The sequence below is a fragment of the Otolemur garnettii genome, unplaced genomic scaffold (assembly GCF_000181295.1).
Source record: "Otolemur garnettii isolate 467f Iridium unplaced genomic scaffold, OtoGar3 scaffold00027, whole genome shotgun sequence".
Taxonomy (NCBI): domain Eukaryota; kingdom Metazoa; phylum Chordata; class Mammalia; order Primates; family Galagidae; genus Otolemur; species Otolemur garnettii.
This window is the reverse complement of record NW_003852422.1, coordinates 12,328,333-12,341,796: the sequence shown is the minus strand read 5'-3', so window position 1 is coordinate 12,341,796 and position 13,464 is coordinate 12,328,333.

Here is a 13,464-nt window from a genome sequence, read left to right as displayed (position 1 = left end):
GCTGGCTGTACCAGTCTAGGGAGAAAAGCTTTATAACCAATGCTAAGATGAAAATTTCTGTACGTGACATACATCCAGCTCTCAAAAAAGGAACTCTGACTTTTTCTTCAAGGTTTTGTGGCTGGCAAGCACTCTTCTCCCTCACCCCACCCCGGTGCTTCTGAGGGTACATTTGTTCATTTGGAAATGAATAACTGAAAGGACAAATCAGATGAAGTAGGTATTTTCAGAATAACCAAAACACAATTAGACAGAATGAAATAAATGCATGATATAAAAAGTAGTATTATTTAAAAAATAATTCATATGGTGAAGCTGGAGTGGCTGGAAGCACTTACCTGTGTTGCTGGAAGAAGCTGAGGTTGGCAGGGGGCTGTGACCGTCTCTGTGAGATGAGTGGTGACATCCTGAGTACATATGTACCCTTCTTCTTTCTGCTCCTCCCACTTCATAATTTCAAATAATGCAACTTTAGATTTCACAACCAGATTAATCCTCACTTTATCAGAGTGAAGATCTATGAACCAAAAGGCAGGGATTTTTTGGTGCAGCACCGTACTTCGTTTTTAAACTGTCGGAAAAAAATTGCAAATTTGCAATCATTGGCAATCAGTGGCTCATTTGAAATCCATGTAGGTGCCTTTGTCATACCAAATGAGAGTAATGTTAAAATTTCAACTTCCTCTCGTTCCTTTCAGCTACAACATCCTTTTGGTACACTTCCCCAACTGTTAAAACAAGTCTTTCTTTACTTCAGTGTGGAATTGTCTGTAAGGTATACTTGGAATATTAAACAATAAAGAGCTTACATTCTTTTTTTTTTTTTGAGACAGAGCCTCAAGCTGTCATCATGGGTAGAGTGCTGTTGCATCACAGCTCACAGCAACCTCCAACTCCTGGGCTCAAGGGAGTCTCCTGCCTCCACCTCCCAAGTAGCTAGGACTACAGGCACCCGCCACACCCGGCTATTTTTTCCATTGCAGCCATCATTGTTGTTTGGCAGGCCTGGGCTGGATTCTAACCCGCCAGCGCAAGTGTATGTGGCTGGAGCCTTAGCCGCTTGAGCCACAGGTGATGAGCCAAAGAGCTTACATTCTAACAATTTCCCTAGTAACTGTTCTGTATAACCAGGAAAATAGTTCTAATTCTAGGTCTGATGAGATACCAAGGCGATGCCTTGGAGGACTGTAGAGAACAGGGTTCTGGTGCTTTCCCCCAGATGCTCCACCTTCGCAGCGATCCTCCTGGTTATCTCCCGTGCCCCCTGTAGACATTCCAGCTGTGTTGTTTTACTTAAGGTCAGTGAGTTATTTACTTTGCTAAGTTAACATGCTGGCAATGAAGAAACAGTTGGAGAAAACAGAAACCATTTTGAATGGAAGCTTTCTAATTTTTGATATGAAAATGAAACAGAAAGCTAAATTGTTTGAGCTACGAGGATCACAATATTTCTCTGTCAATCTCACTATTTATTTATTCTGGGCTGGAGGCCAGAATCAAATGTTTGTAAGAGATAACAAGAAGGGGGATGTGTTCTTTGAAGGCTACTGTGAAGTTGATTTTTACTGGCTCCTTATTCACTGCACATGCCCGGTTCTTGTAGGTACAATAGCATTAATGACTGTTGACCTTTACTGATCTGGAACGTGTATTTGCTTACTTCCACCTTACAACTCATTAAAGTAGGCACATTTGTTATCCTCATTTCAAAGATGACAGAACTGAGACACAGAGCCATCAAACAAGAGTCTGGGTATATTGCTAGTGACATGCGCAGGGGAGATTTCAAGACAAATAATCAGGCTGAGGAAGTTGCTGTTTCTCTGCTAGGATACACCACATAAGACAGCCTCCAGGTTTAAGATGACATCTAAGTGTTTCTTCCATTTTAAGTGATGAGATCCTTTTCTTCTGTACTCTCAGAAGAGAAAATGTCTTCCCACCCCAAATCTGAAGGGACAAGAGTGGATCAAATACTAAGCCATAGACTTGTCTTCTGTGGCGACTCCCACAAGCAGGGGAATAGGCTGGGCCCAAGGCACCCTTGGGGCTGTACCCTGAGTGGGGATGGAAACAGGCTGATTTCCTCTGTCTGTGGCACTCAGAGAGGCAGGAGGAAATAAAACACCCCAGTGCTTTCTCTGAATAACTCCTACCCTGAGGGATGTTCGTAGCCAGGGGGAGGAATGTCCCCCTGATTAAGTAAGGGCATTTAACCCAATACCTCCCTGAATTACAAGCAGTGGGGGCTATTTGTTCTCCCTTTTATTCATTGGTCTATGTGTCTTTATTTTATTTTATTTTTTGAACATTAAGGGGATACAGATATTTTTGCCACATAGATATCCTTTTTATTTTATTTTTTATTTGTTTGAATTTGTTTTATTTCAAGTTATTGTGAAAGTACTAACAACCAGGTCACAATTTTTGAAATTTTTAGGTGGAATCCCTCTTGTGGTTGTGTCTTGGACCCAAAAGGTCTGCCACATACTCCTACCTTGTGCTCTTTAAGTGGGAGCGCAACAGCCTCTCCCCTTCTTTCTTTCTCTGCTCCCTCATTCCACCTCCCCCCAATTTGGATGGAATTAAGTTTTTCTCTTATGTGGGCATGTGTTAGATCATCTACTGGTTTCACAATAAAATTGAGAACATCAGATACTTGCTTTTCCATTGCTGTGATACTTTACTAAGGAGAATGTGTTTCATTTCTATCTAGGTTAATACAAAAGATGTGAAGTCACCATTTTTTTTTTTTTTAACAACTGGATAGATTTCATGGTATAAATATACCACAGTTGTTAATCCATTCCTGAGTTGATGGGCATTTAGCTTGTTTCCATATCTTGGTGATTGTAAACTGAGCTGCGATAAACATTCAAGTGCAAATGTCTTTATGAGAAAATGATTTTTTTTTCTTCTGGGTAGATTGCTGGTAATGGGATTGCAGGGTGAAATGGGCAGTTTAATTTGAGTTCCTTGAGGACTCTTCAGACTTCTTTCCAAAAAGGCTACGTTAGTTTGCAGTACTACCAACAGTGTAAAAGTGTCCGTCTCCACATCCATCCCAACTTTTGCAACTCTGGGACTTTGTGATGCGGGCTATACTCATTGGTGTTAAGTGATATCTCAGGGTGGTTTTGATTTGCATTTCTTTGATGATTAAGGATGATGAGCATTTTTTCATATGTTTTTTAGCCATTCATCTGTCTTCCTCAGAGAAAGTTGTGTTCGTGTCTCTTCCTCAGTGATAGATAGGATTGTTCACTCTTTTTGTTGATTAATTTGAGTTCTCTGTAGATCTTATCAAGCCGTTGTCAGACTCATAATATGCAAATATTTTTTCCCATTCTGAATGTTGTCTACTTGCTTTAATTGTTGTGTTCTTAGCTGTGCAAAACCTTTTCAATTTCAATAAGTCAGATTTGATTCTTTTTGTTGTGATTGCCACTGAAGTTTTCTTCATAAATTCTTTCCCCAGACTGACATCCTCAAGAATTTTTCCCATACTTTCATCCTGGAATTTTACCTTACTGGGATTTTTATTGTTTCATGTCTTAGATTTAAATCTTTTATCCATCTTGAGTCAATTTTTGTAAGTGGTGAAAGATGTGGGTCCAATTTCAGTCTTTTACATGTGGTTATCCAGTTCTCCCAGGACTATTTATTGAATAGGGGTCCTTTTCCCAGTACATGCTTTGGTTTATCAAATATCAGGTGGCTGTAAGATGTTAGTTTCATCTCATAGTTTTCTATTCATTTCCAAATGTCAGTGTCTCCATTTTTGTTTCAGCATCATGCTGCTTTGATCACTGTGACTTTGTAGTATAGCTGAAAGTCTGGTAGGATGATACCCCCAGCTTTGTTTTTATTAGTAAGAATTACCTTCGCTCTATGGGGTTTCTTCAATTCCATACAAAACAAAAAATATTTTTTCCAAATCTTGAAAGTATGATGATGGTATTTTAATGGGGATTGCATTGAATCTGTAAATTGCTTTGGGTAGTATAGACATTTTCAAAATGTGATTCTTCTCAGCCATGAGCATTTGTTAAAGTCTTCTGCTATTTCTTTTCTTAGGGTTTCATAATGGGATCTTCTTTTTTAATGTAGTTATTCACTGCTATAAACTTTCTTCTTAGAACTTCTTTTACTAAAAAACCATAAATATTGATATGTTACATTTTCATTTTCACTGTCTCAAACTTTCAAGTGCCCTTTTAACTTCTTCATAGACCTATAGGTTATTTAGGAGTGTGTGTTATTTAATTTCCACTTATTTGTAATTTTCCAATCTTTCTTCTTTTTTGACTTCTGGCTTTATATCTTGTGGCCAAAAAAGATACTTACTATGAATTCAATCTCTTGTGACTTGTGTCATGACCCACCGTGTGATGCAGCCTGGAGAATGCAGGAGAATGTGCCTGAGAAGAAAGTGTATTCTGTTGTTGTTGGATAGAATGTTTTGTTTATGTCTGTTAGGTCCATTTATTCTAATATGTAGTTAAAGTCCAATTTTTTCTTGTTTATTTTAGTTTTGGATGATCTGTCTATTGCTGAAAGTGGGGTATTAAAGTTCCCTACTGTTATTTAATTATAGTATACTCTCCCTTTAGATCTATTAATATTTATTTCATATATTTAGGTGCTCCAGTGTTGGGTGGAGAATATATATTTTGGGCTTTTCTTCTTCAAGGCAAGATTATGGCTGAAAAATTTCACTCTGACTGGGTAAAGACCTTGGAATTCTCAAGTTATTAACAAAAGGAGGATCCTGAGAAAGAATAGCATCATCCATTGGAAGGATGGGGAAGAAGCTGTTTCATCAGATTATGAAAAAGAGTAGGCCTTGTTTAATGATGAAGATTTTGTTTAAGTTCACCATGAAGTTTCTGATCTGTAGACATCAAGGAGTAGGGGACCCCAAGACCTAAACTGGTTTTATAATAATACTAACATGTTATTTGCTTTTTCCACTGTGCTGCAATTTGTCCTGATGGTGAAAAAGTGATGGAAAGAAAGAACTACTACAATTCAGCATAATGCAGAATATTCATTCACTAGGTGTCATGTAGTCATGGAAGTTTCATTGCCACACATGCATGAAAATGCCATTTTACATACCTGAGTGTTCTTGATGAATAAGCATAAATTGTAAATTGTATTGAATTTCAACTCTTGAATATATGTCTTTTTAAGAATTTGTGTGATACAGCAGAAAGTATCCATAAGGAATAATTTAAAACTTTGAAATATTTATAGATTCAGAGGAAGTTGCCCCCCAAAATGCCTAAGGAGGTTTTCCCTACCCTCACACCAGTTTTCCCCAATAGTAACATTTTGTACAACTATAGTACAAATAGAAAAACCAGAAACTGACATTGGTACAACTCAAAAGTCTCTTCAGAGGAAGAAGAGGAGACCTGCTTCAGGTTTAAAAGATGAATAGGAGCTCAACAAATGGATAAGTCTGAGAGGGGGTGGACACAAATTGTGTTGGGAGAACAACAAGTAATTCCATTTTGCTAAAGCAACAAATGTATAAAGGGACATGCAGGCAGGTGATGAGATTAGGAAGAGGAAATCACCCAATGATGAAGGCCTCCTGTGCCGGGACCGAAGACCTCAGATTTTTTTTTTCACCCCGGAGCTCTGAGGAGCTGTTGAAGAGTTGTAAGCATGTGGAAGTATCACTGGATTTGTATTTCAGGATAACTCTAGATTTTTCTGTAGATTAAAGGACAAGTAGCAGAGAGTTCATTAGGAAGATTTCTGGCAACATAGGCTTAGAGATTGGCTATTTATGCAATAGATGGATGGATGGATAAGAAAAGAAATAGAAGAAATATTTAAGAAGCAAAAACTACAGGACTTGGTAATGGGTGAGGAGAATAGAAGAAAGCGAGTGTAAGATGACTCACAGATTTCTGACTTAGGTGGCAGGATTTAATGATGATGCCATTAATTTTAAGAAACATCAAAGTTTTGAATGGCTGGTTTTACTACTGGCACAGAGTCTGGTGAAGTGATGAGTATGTGATAAAATGGGGATGTCATCAGAAAAATGTGGATGTCATCACTTTGGGAAGTTGTTGAAATAATGTGAGTGGCTGAGTCACCTAGAGAGATAACATGGTATAAGTATAATGAAGCGAGTTTTGGAAACTAGGGAAACAAGGGGCAAACCAGGTGATGGAAAGAGAAAAAGGAGCTGAAGTAGAACATGGAGAAAGATAAGAGAAGAGAAAAGAAAAGTAGAAGAGAATGATAGGCATATTAAATGCAGCAGAAATGTGCAGTGCAGTGATGCTCGGACACTTGGGTTTCAGGACCCCTTTACACTCTCCAGATCCCAATGAACTTTTATTTATGTGCATTTTTCTAATGATATTTACTGAATGAGAAATTTAAACAGAAAAGATTTAAATATAAATATTGAAAATGTATAACACAATCTCTTAACATTAACTAGCAATACAACCATTGCATGGTAATATAAATGATATTTTTATTAAAAAAAGCTATGTTTTCCAACATGTAAAAAAGAGTGGTAAAAGACCATTGCTTTACATTCTTGATATCCTAATATTTGACTTAGTGTAACTACTATCTGGCTAGGTTTATATGAGGACTGACAATTAAGTTCGTGAACTTGCCATTGCTCACTTAGGTTGGCAGGACTGTATGGGCACCTTGGTAAAGTTTCATGACTTTGGTATAGAAACATCTCACAGTAATGTTTGTGTCAGTGTGTTGTTGAATGGAGTTCATTTTTGCTGTAGCATCATTTTGTGTGCTATAATGAGAATGTCAGAACTTGAATTCGAGCAATAAGCAAACATTCATAAATTACTTGTTAAACTTTGGCAAGGGTGGAAGTGAAATTAGAAACATGTTAGTCCAAATTTATGAAAAAAATTCCATGAGAAAAATAGCCCTGTAAAAATGGATTAAATGTTTTTCTGAAGGGAGAGAAAGTGTCACTGAAGAAGAGAGGTCAAGGCAGCTAATAACCAGCAGACCTGACCAAAAAAACATCAAATTATGCATCAAAATCATCTGCTGACTGTGAAAAGAAAGCAAACATTGATAGAGAAACAGTTAGGAAAATCTTAACTGAACATCTTGGCCAACAACTCACAGCTCTTACATCATGATACTGCACCAGCTCACAGCACTGTGCATGAGAGCGTTTTTAGCCAGTAAAATCAATGACTGTATTGTAACACCCTCATATTCACCTGACCTGGCCTCAAGGGACTTTTTTCTTTACCCAAAGATAAAGAAAATATTGAAAGCAAGACATTTGATTACATTTGGGACATCAAGGGTAATATGATGAGAGCATTTATGGCCATTCCAGAAAAGGAGTTCCAAAATTGCTTTGAAGGGTAGACTAGGTGCTGCCATCGGTGCATAGCTTCCCAAGGGAAGTACTTTGAAGGTGACTGTAGTGATATTCAGCAGTGAGGCAGGTAGACTTATTCTAGGATGAATTCATTTACTTGTCACAGCTGCATGCTCATTCAATTTGTTGCAATGGGTTGTTTGAGTTGAAGTATGTGAACCAAAATAAAATTTTAATCTCCACCCACAGCTGACTGAATCAATCTCCCTCTTGGCCAAGGTAAACCATCCCCCTCTCCTGACCAAATAAAACCCTTAAAGCTGAATTGAAGTCCCTCAGGAGAAAGGTCAGACACATCTGGTTGTGCCCTGTTCCCTTGGAGTTTTTTGTTTTTGTTTTTTGTAACAGTAAGATACAAAATCATTGACAATAAACCTGAGGCCATGTAAGACAAAGGTTAAACCACACCGATAGTTCATCAATGTACTTAATAGATCAATTGAATCTTGCTATATAGTCTTCTCTGGTGGCTTATCTCTGATTAACAAACTTCCTTATATTAGCTTAAACTGTTCTGAACCTTTAGATAAAGCTTCATTTCTTTAACCAACTGCAAAACAAAGAATCTTTAAACCCACTGGTAACCTGCAATCCCTGGCCTCAAGATGTCCAGCCTTTTCTGTCCAGACCACTGTATGCCTCTCATATATTGATTTGTGACTTTACATGCAACTCCTGTCTCCCTAGAATATATAAAAACAAACTGTAACCCAGCCACCTGGGTTCTTGAGCTCTGTGAGTGTGGGTCTCTGGGCCATGGTTGTATGTATTCAGCTTAGTATAAACCTCCTTAAATTATTTTACAGAGTTCGAATTTTTTTTTTTGACAAGTACATGAAGAAAATAACGGCCTCATACCGATATGTAGTTGGAAAATAAAGGGGAAGTTTCAGAGCCTTTTCAATTAATTTTGATATTTCTTTTTCATGCCATATTAAAACTCTATGAGGTGAATTACTAGAATCGAGAAATTGCATAATACTGGAGCCCTTCCTGGACAGCATGCTTGGTGAAGTATTGGATTAGGAAAGAATTTAGAGAAGTGGAAGGGAGATTTAAAGGAAGTGTCATTATCTTGGCCTTGATCTCTAAATAATGATGATAAAACAATAATGAATAAATTATAACTATGGCCCTGTCATAACATGGTCCCAGAGATCCTGGCAAAAAATAGAACAAAACAAAACACATATCTGCACTGGAGAGCATTTCCTTACTCTGGACTGCTCAGAATTTTCCCCAAGAATTTTCCTCAGCTCACAAGACTGAGATTCAGTGAATGTAGCAAATGGAAAGATTCATCTCTCTGACGACTTCAGATAAGAAAATAATATTTTCCTTAATATAGTTAACAGAGCTAGTGGTAATAAAATGGTTTAACATATAAATATATGTATTGATTAAATTACATATATAAAATTATTAAATATATAAAAGATATTAATGATTAAATGATTATAAATGGTAGAATCAAAACCACAAGGAAATCCAAGTCCTGGATAGAAGGACGTCTAACGATAGATTTTCAGGAAAGAGGAAACTGGAGGTGAAAGAAAAGCAGACAGGTGAGCCAGTAGGTCATTTCCAATGTTTAATTCTCATCTGTGTGAGAACTAACAGCAGCTGAATGAAGGCAAAGGTGCCTCAATGCATATGTCCCCATATGTCTTAACTATGCTCAAGAGTAGATGGTCAACCGAGTCCAGAGTAAGTCCAGACTTGATCTATGTTTTATCTATAACCAGTGGTCTGAAACATTCCTGGGAATTTTCCTTTCAATCCTGGGTCTGCCTCTTCCTATATATGTGTATATATTTATTGAAATGGAGGTAGTAGGTATATTCTCTAAAGAGAAGTCTTTAAACCAAAAGATTCACAAGTTTGGATAAAATGTTCTGTAGATATCCATTAAATCCAAATGCTGAATGGTTAAGTTTAAATCTAAAATTTCTTTGCTAAGCTTCTTGTTGGAGGATGTATCCAACACTGCCAAAGGAGTATTAAAATCTCTGACTATGATGGAGCTGGGAGTAATCAAGTTTCTTATGCCTGTTAGAGTGTCTCTTATAAATTGAGGTGCATTCTGGTTGGTTGCATAAATATTACCCTTAACAAATATAAAGTGACCATCCTTATCCTTGCTCACTTTTGTTGGTTTAAATCCTATTGTGTCTGAGAATAAAATTGCAACACCTGCTTTTTTCTGCTTTCCATTTGCCTGGTATATAGATGACCATCCCTTCACCCTGAGTCTATATTTGTCTTTTATGGTAAGATGGGATTTTTGTATACAGCAGATATCTGGCCTGAGTTTTTGTGTCCAGTCAGCCAGCTTATGTCTCTTTAGAGGGCAGTTTAAGCCATTCACATTGATTGAGAATATTGATAAGCCTGGTATAATTTTGGGTATTGAGTTTTTTGAAAGTCCAGTGAATATCTTTAATTCTTTTGCCACTGTAGAAGTTGGAATTTGATCAAAATTTTCTGTGTGAGTTTACTTATATGGTGGAGGATTGTGCTGGTCATTATGGAGGATAGGTCTGAGAATATCCTGGAGGGCTTTAGTTATAGCAAATTACAAATTGGACCTCATCAAAATTGATATCTTTTGCTCTGTGGAAGACTTTGTGCAGAGGATGAAAAGACAAGGTATCTAACCAAGGACTAGTTACTAGAACATATAGAGACACTGCAAAACTCAACATTATAAAACAAGCAATCCATTCGGAAAATGGGTAAAAACTAGGAAGGAAGATTCTACTGTAAAGAACATAGAAACAGCAGATAAGCACATGAAAAGACAGCGTGTCCATTAGGAAATGCAAACTCAAACTGTGCATAGATATTACTACACACCTGCCACAGGGTGTGATAATCCCAAATGCTGGTGAGAATGGAGAGAACTGGGTGACCCACACATCCTTAACAGAATATAAAACTGTACAGCCACCAGTGAAAATGGTTTGGCAGTGTCTTAAAAAATAATAACTAAAAATGCAATTAGTATATGACCCACCCTTCTTTGTAATATCCATAAGCTGTAAACAACTCAGATGTGCTTCAACTGGTGAATGGTTGAGCATTCTGTGGTATGTCCATATTGTGGTATATCCACCTTGTAGGATATCCTTATTGTGGTGTGTCCATTTTGTGGGATACTACTCTTAAAACTGAAAGAAGGAAATACTGACAAATGAATAACCTGAATGAATCTCCAGAGAATTATTTTGAGTGACAAAAAAAGTTAATCCTAAAATGTCACATACTGTACAATTCCATTTATTTAACATTATTGCAAGGACAAAATTATAAAAATGGGGAACAGATCCATGGATGCCGAGCTTAAAGGATGGGGCGAGGGTGCAGTGGGTGTGGCTATGAAGGGTAGCATGAGAAACCCTTGGGGTGATGGAAACATTCTGTATCTTGACATCGCTAATGTCAGCATCCTGCTTGTGACACTGTACTAAAATTTTTTCAAGATGTTCCCTTTGTCAGAAACTGGCTAAAGGGTACATAGCCTTTCTGTTTTAATTCTTACAACTTCAGTGAGTGAATCTACGATTACCTCATAATAAAAAAGTTTAATTTAAAACAACATTATTGACTTAAAATTTACATACAGTGAAATGCTCACATTGGTCAATTCAGTGAGTTTCGACTATTGCGGGCACACATGTAATCCCACTCATATCAAGAAACAACATTTTCATTCCAGAAATCTGCTTCTGTCTCCTTCCAGTTAATCCTCCCCCAAGAGCAATCACCACTGATCTGATTCGCATTATCATATATTCATTTTGCAAAACATTTTGTACTTTTTCATGCCTGGCTTCTTTCACAGCATGATGCTTCTGAGATCCGTCTATATTGTGTGAATCAGAAGTTTACTCCTTTTTAATCAAGGGCAGCATAATTTTTCTTTTGCATTTCCCCTTGGTGGATAGCCAGCGTGTGGCTGGCTCTTATGTTGAAAGTTACCACCGATAGTTCTGTACAAGGCTTATTGTGGATGAATTCTTTAATTTCTCTTGGATGAATACTTTGGAGGAATTGCTACCTCATCGGTAGGGTATATTTCACTCTTTATGAATCTAGCAGTTTTCCAGAGTGGTTGGGCGTTATGGAATATGAGTTCTGTTGGCTCTGTTCTCTGTCAACATTTGGTGTAGTCCACCTTTCTTTCTTTTTTTTTTTTTGGTTGGGCTGGATTATGGGGCTGGCGCCCTACTCCTTGAGCCACAGGCGCCAGCCCTCATCTTTCTTATTTACTCATTCTAATGGGTGTGAAGTGGAATGTCTTTGTGGTTTTAATTCGCACTTCTCTGATGACTAATGATGTTGAACACTTCATTATGTGCTTCTTGTCCACTCATATACCGAGTGGACAGAAAGTGAGGTGCAATTTCCTACCTTAAAGTATTTCAAACCGCACACGAGTTTTATATCCACTCTGTATATTTTTTAGTGATGTGCCTGTACAGGGATTTTGCCGACTTATCTTTAACTTTTGGAGTTGTAATTCTTTGTGTGGTTTGCCTACAAACACTTTTTAAGGTCTGTGTGGTGAATATTTTTCCCAGCCTGTGGTCTGCTTAGTTTCTTAATAATACCTTTTGGTAAGTTTTATAGGTTTTTTTTTTTTTTTTTTTACTAAAGACCAGCTCTCTTTATGTTCAAGTAATAGATTCTTCTTGACTTACTTGAGTAAAGTCTTCCAAGTGTTTAAATAACCAGGCTGATGCTGTTAGGGCCAAAATTTTACCACTGAGAGTCCAGTCTCACACACGGAAGAAGCAAGAAGTTTATTCTTATCAAGCATATGCCCGGATCACTCCCAAGAGAAAAGCAGAACAGCGGGGAGTGGCCCCTAAACAAAGGCCAGGGAAACTTTTATACACTTTCCCGCAAGGTACTGTGGGTTGCAATAAAATGCTGAAGAAGATACCTGAAGAAGAAGCTAGTGTCTGGTCACTCATTGGTCACTAGGGAGGTTTTAGGGTTCCGATAGGCCAACTGCCTCTCCGTGGTTGAGGTCTTAGCTGGAATAATAGTGTGTGAACTTTGATTGGTTGCTGCCACCTGGGCTGTAGCTGTATACCTGATTCGATTTATGGCCTTGGAGCTTCCTGCAGCTCTTGCCTCCTCCCCCCTCTCCTCCGTGTCTTCCTTCTTCCCCAGCTCTTTTATCTTTTTCTATTTTTGCCACTACCACTACTATTTAAAGGCATAGCAAGGAAACTAGTAATAATAAAAAATAGGTTCATAGCTGCTCCCTCTCAATGCAAAGTGTAAAGTATCTGCCCGTCTGGTCCTGAGAGTTGCTCATTATGGTTGAATAACTCTCTGCACCTCCAGGAATAAAAGGGCAGGATTGTTGATTATTCTCTAGGGTCGGTGCTTCACACTTTCCATTCTGGTGCCTGTCTGGGACTTTGTTAGGTGTATTCTGACTAAATGGAAAGTGCTCTGGGAGTTGTTTTTAAAACTCTTGATTTTCACACGACATGATGTCTTCTTTAAGAATTGCCTTATGTCTCAGAAAGTAAGAGTTACACTGTCTTATTGAAAAAGTACTTTTAAAAAACTACTTAAAAAAATCTTTCAGAAACTTTGGCAAAAAATGGAGTTTGATTGTGTGGATCACATGCCAAGGATCCGGGAAGACTGGCTGGATCCTTTTGAGTGTTCTTGATCAATCCTGACTCTAATTTTCCAAATCGTTTTCCCAAACCTGTATCCATTCTTGCCTCATCTCAGCTGGAAATACCCCACCCATTATAAAAGATGATCAGTTTCGAATAACAAGTGGGTTTTGATACACAGGCTCTGTCCACAAAGTTCTAACAATCCAGGCACAACTTCTAACTCTCATATGTGTAAATTTGTTTAAATGTGTCCATCTTCGTACACTCTTATATTTGGGCAGGGCTGTCTCTCACTTCGTGTAAAACTGACTCTTCCACTGCTATTGTGTCTTGCCTCTTATATCTCTTTGGGTGGCTTTTTGCCATCCATTGTCCTTTCTCTTTCCTGTGTCAGTAGACACTCACGGCGCA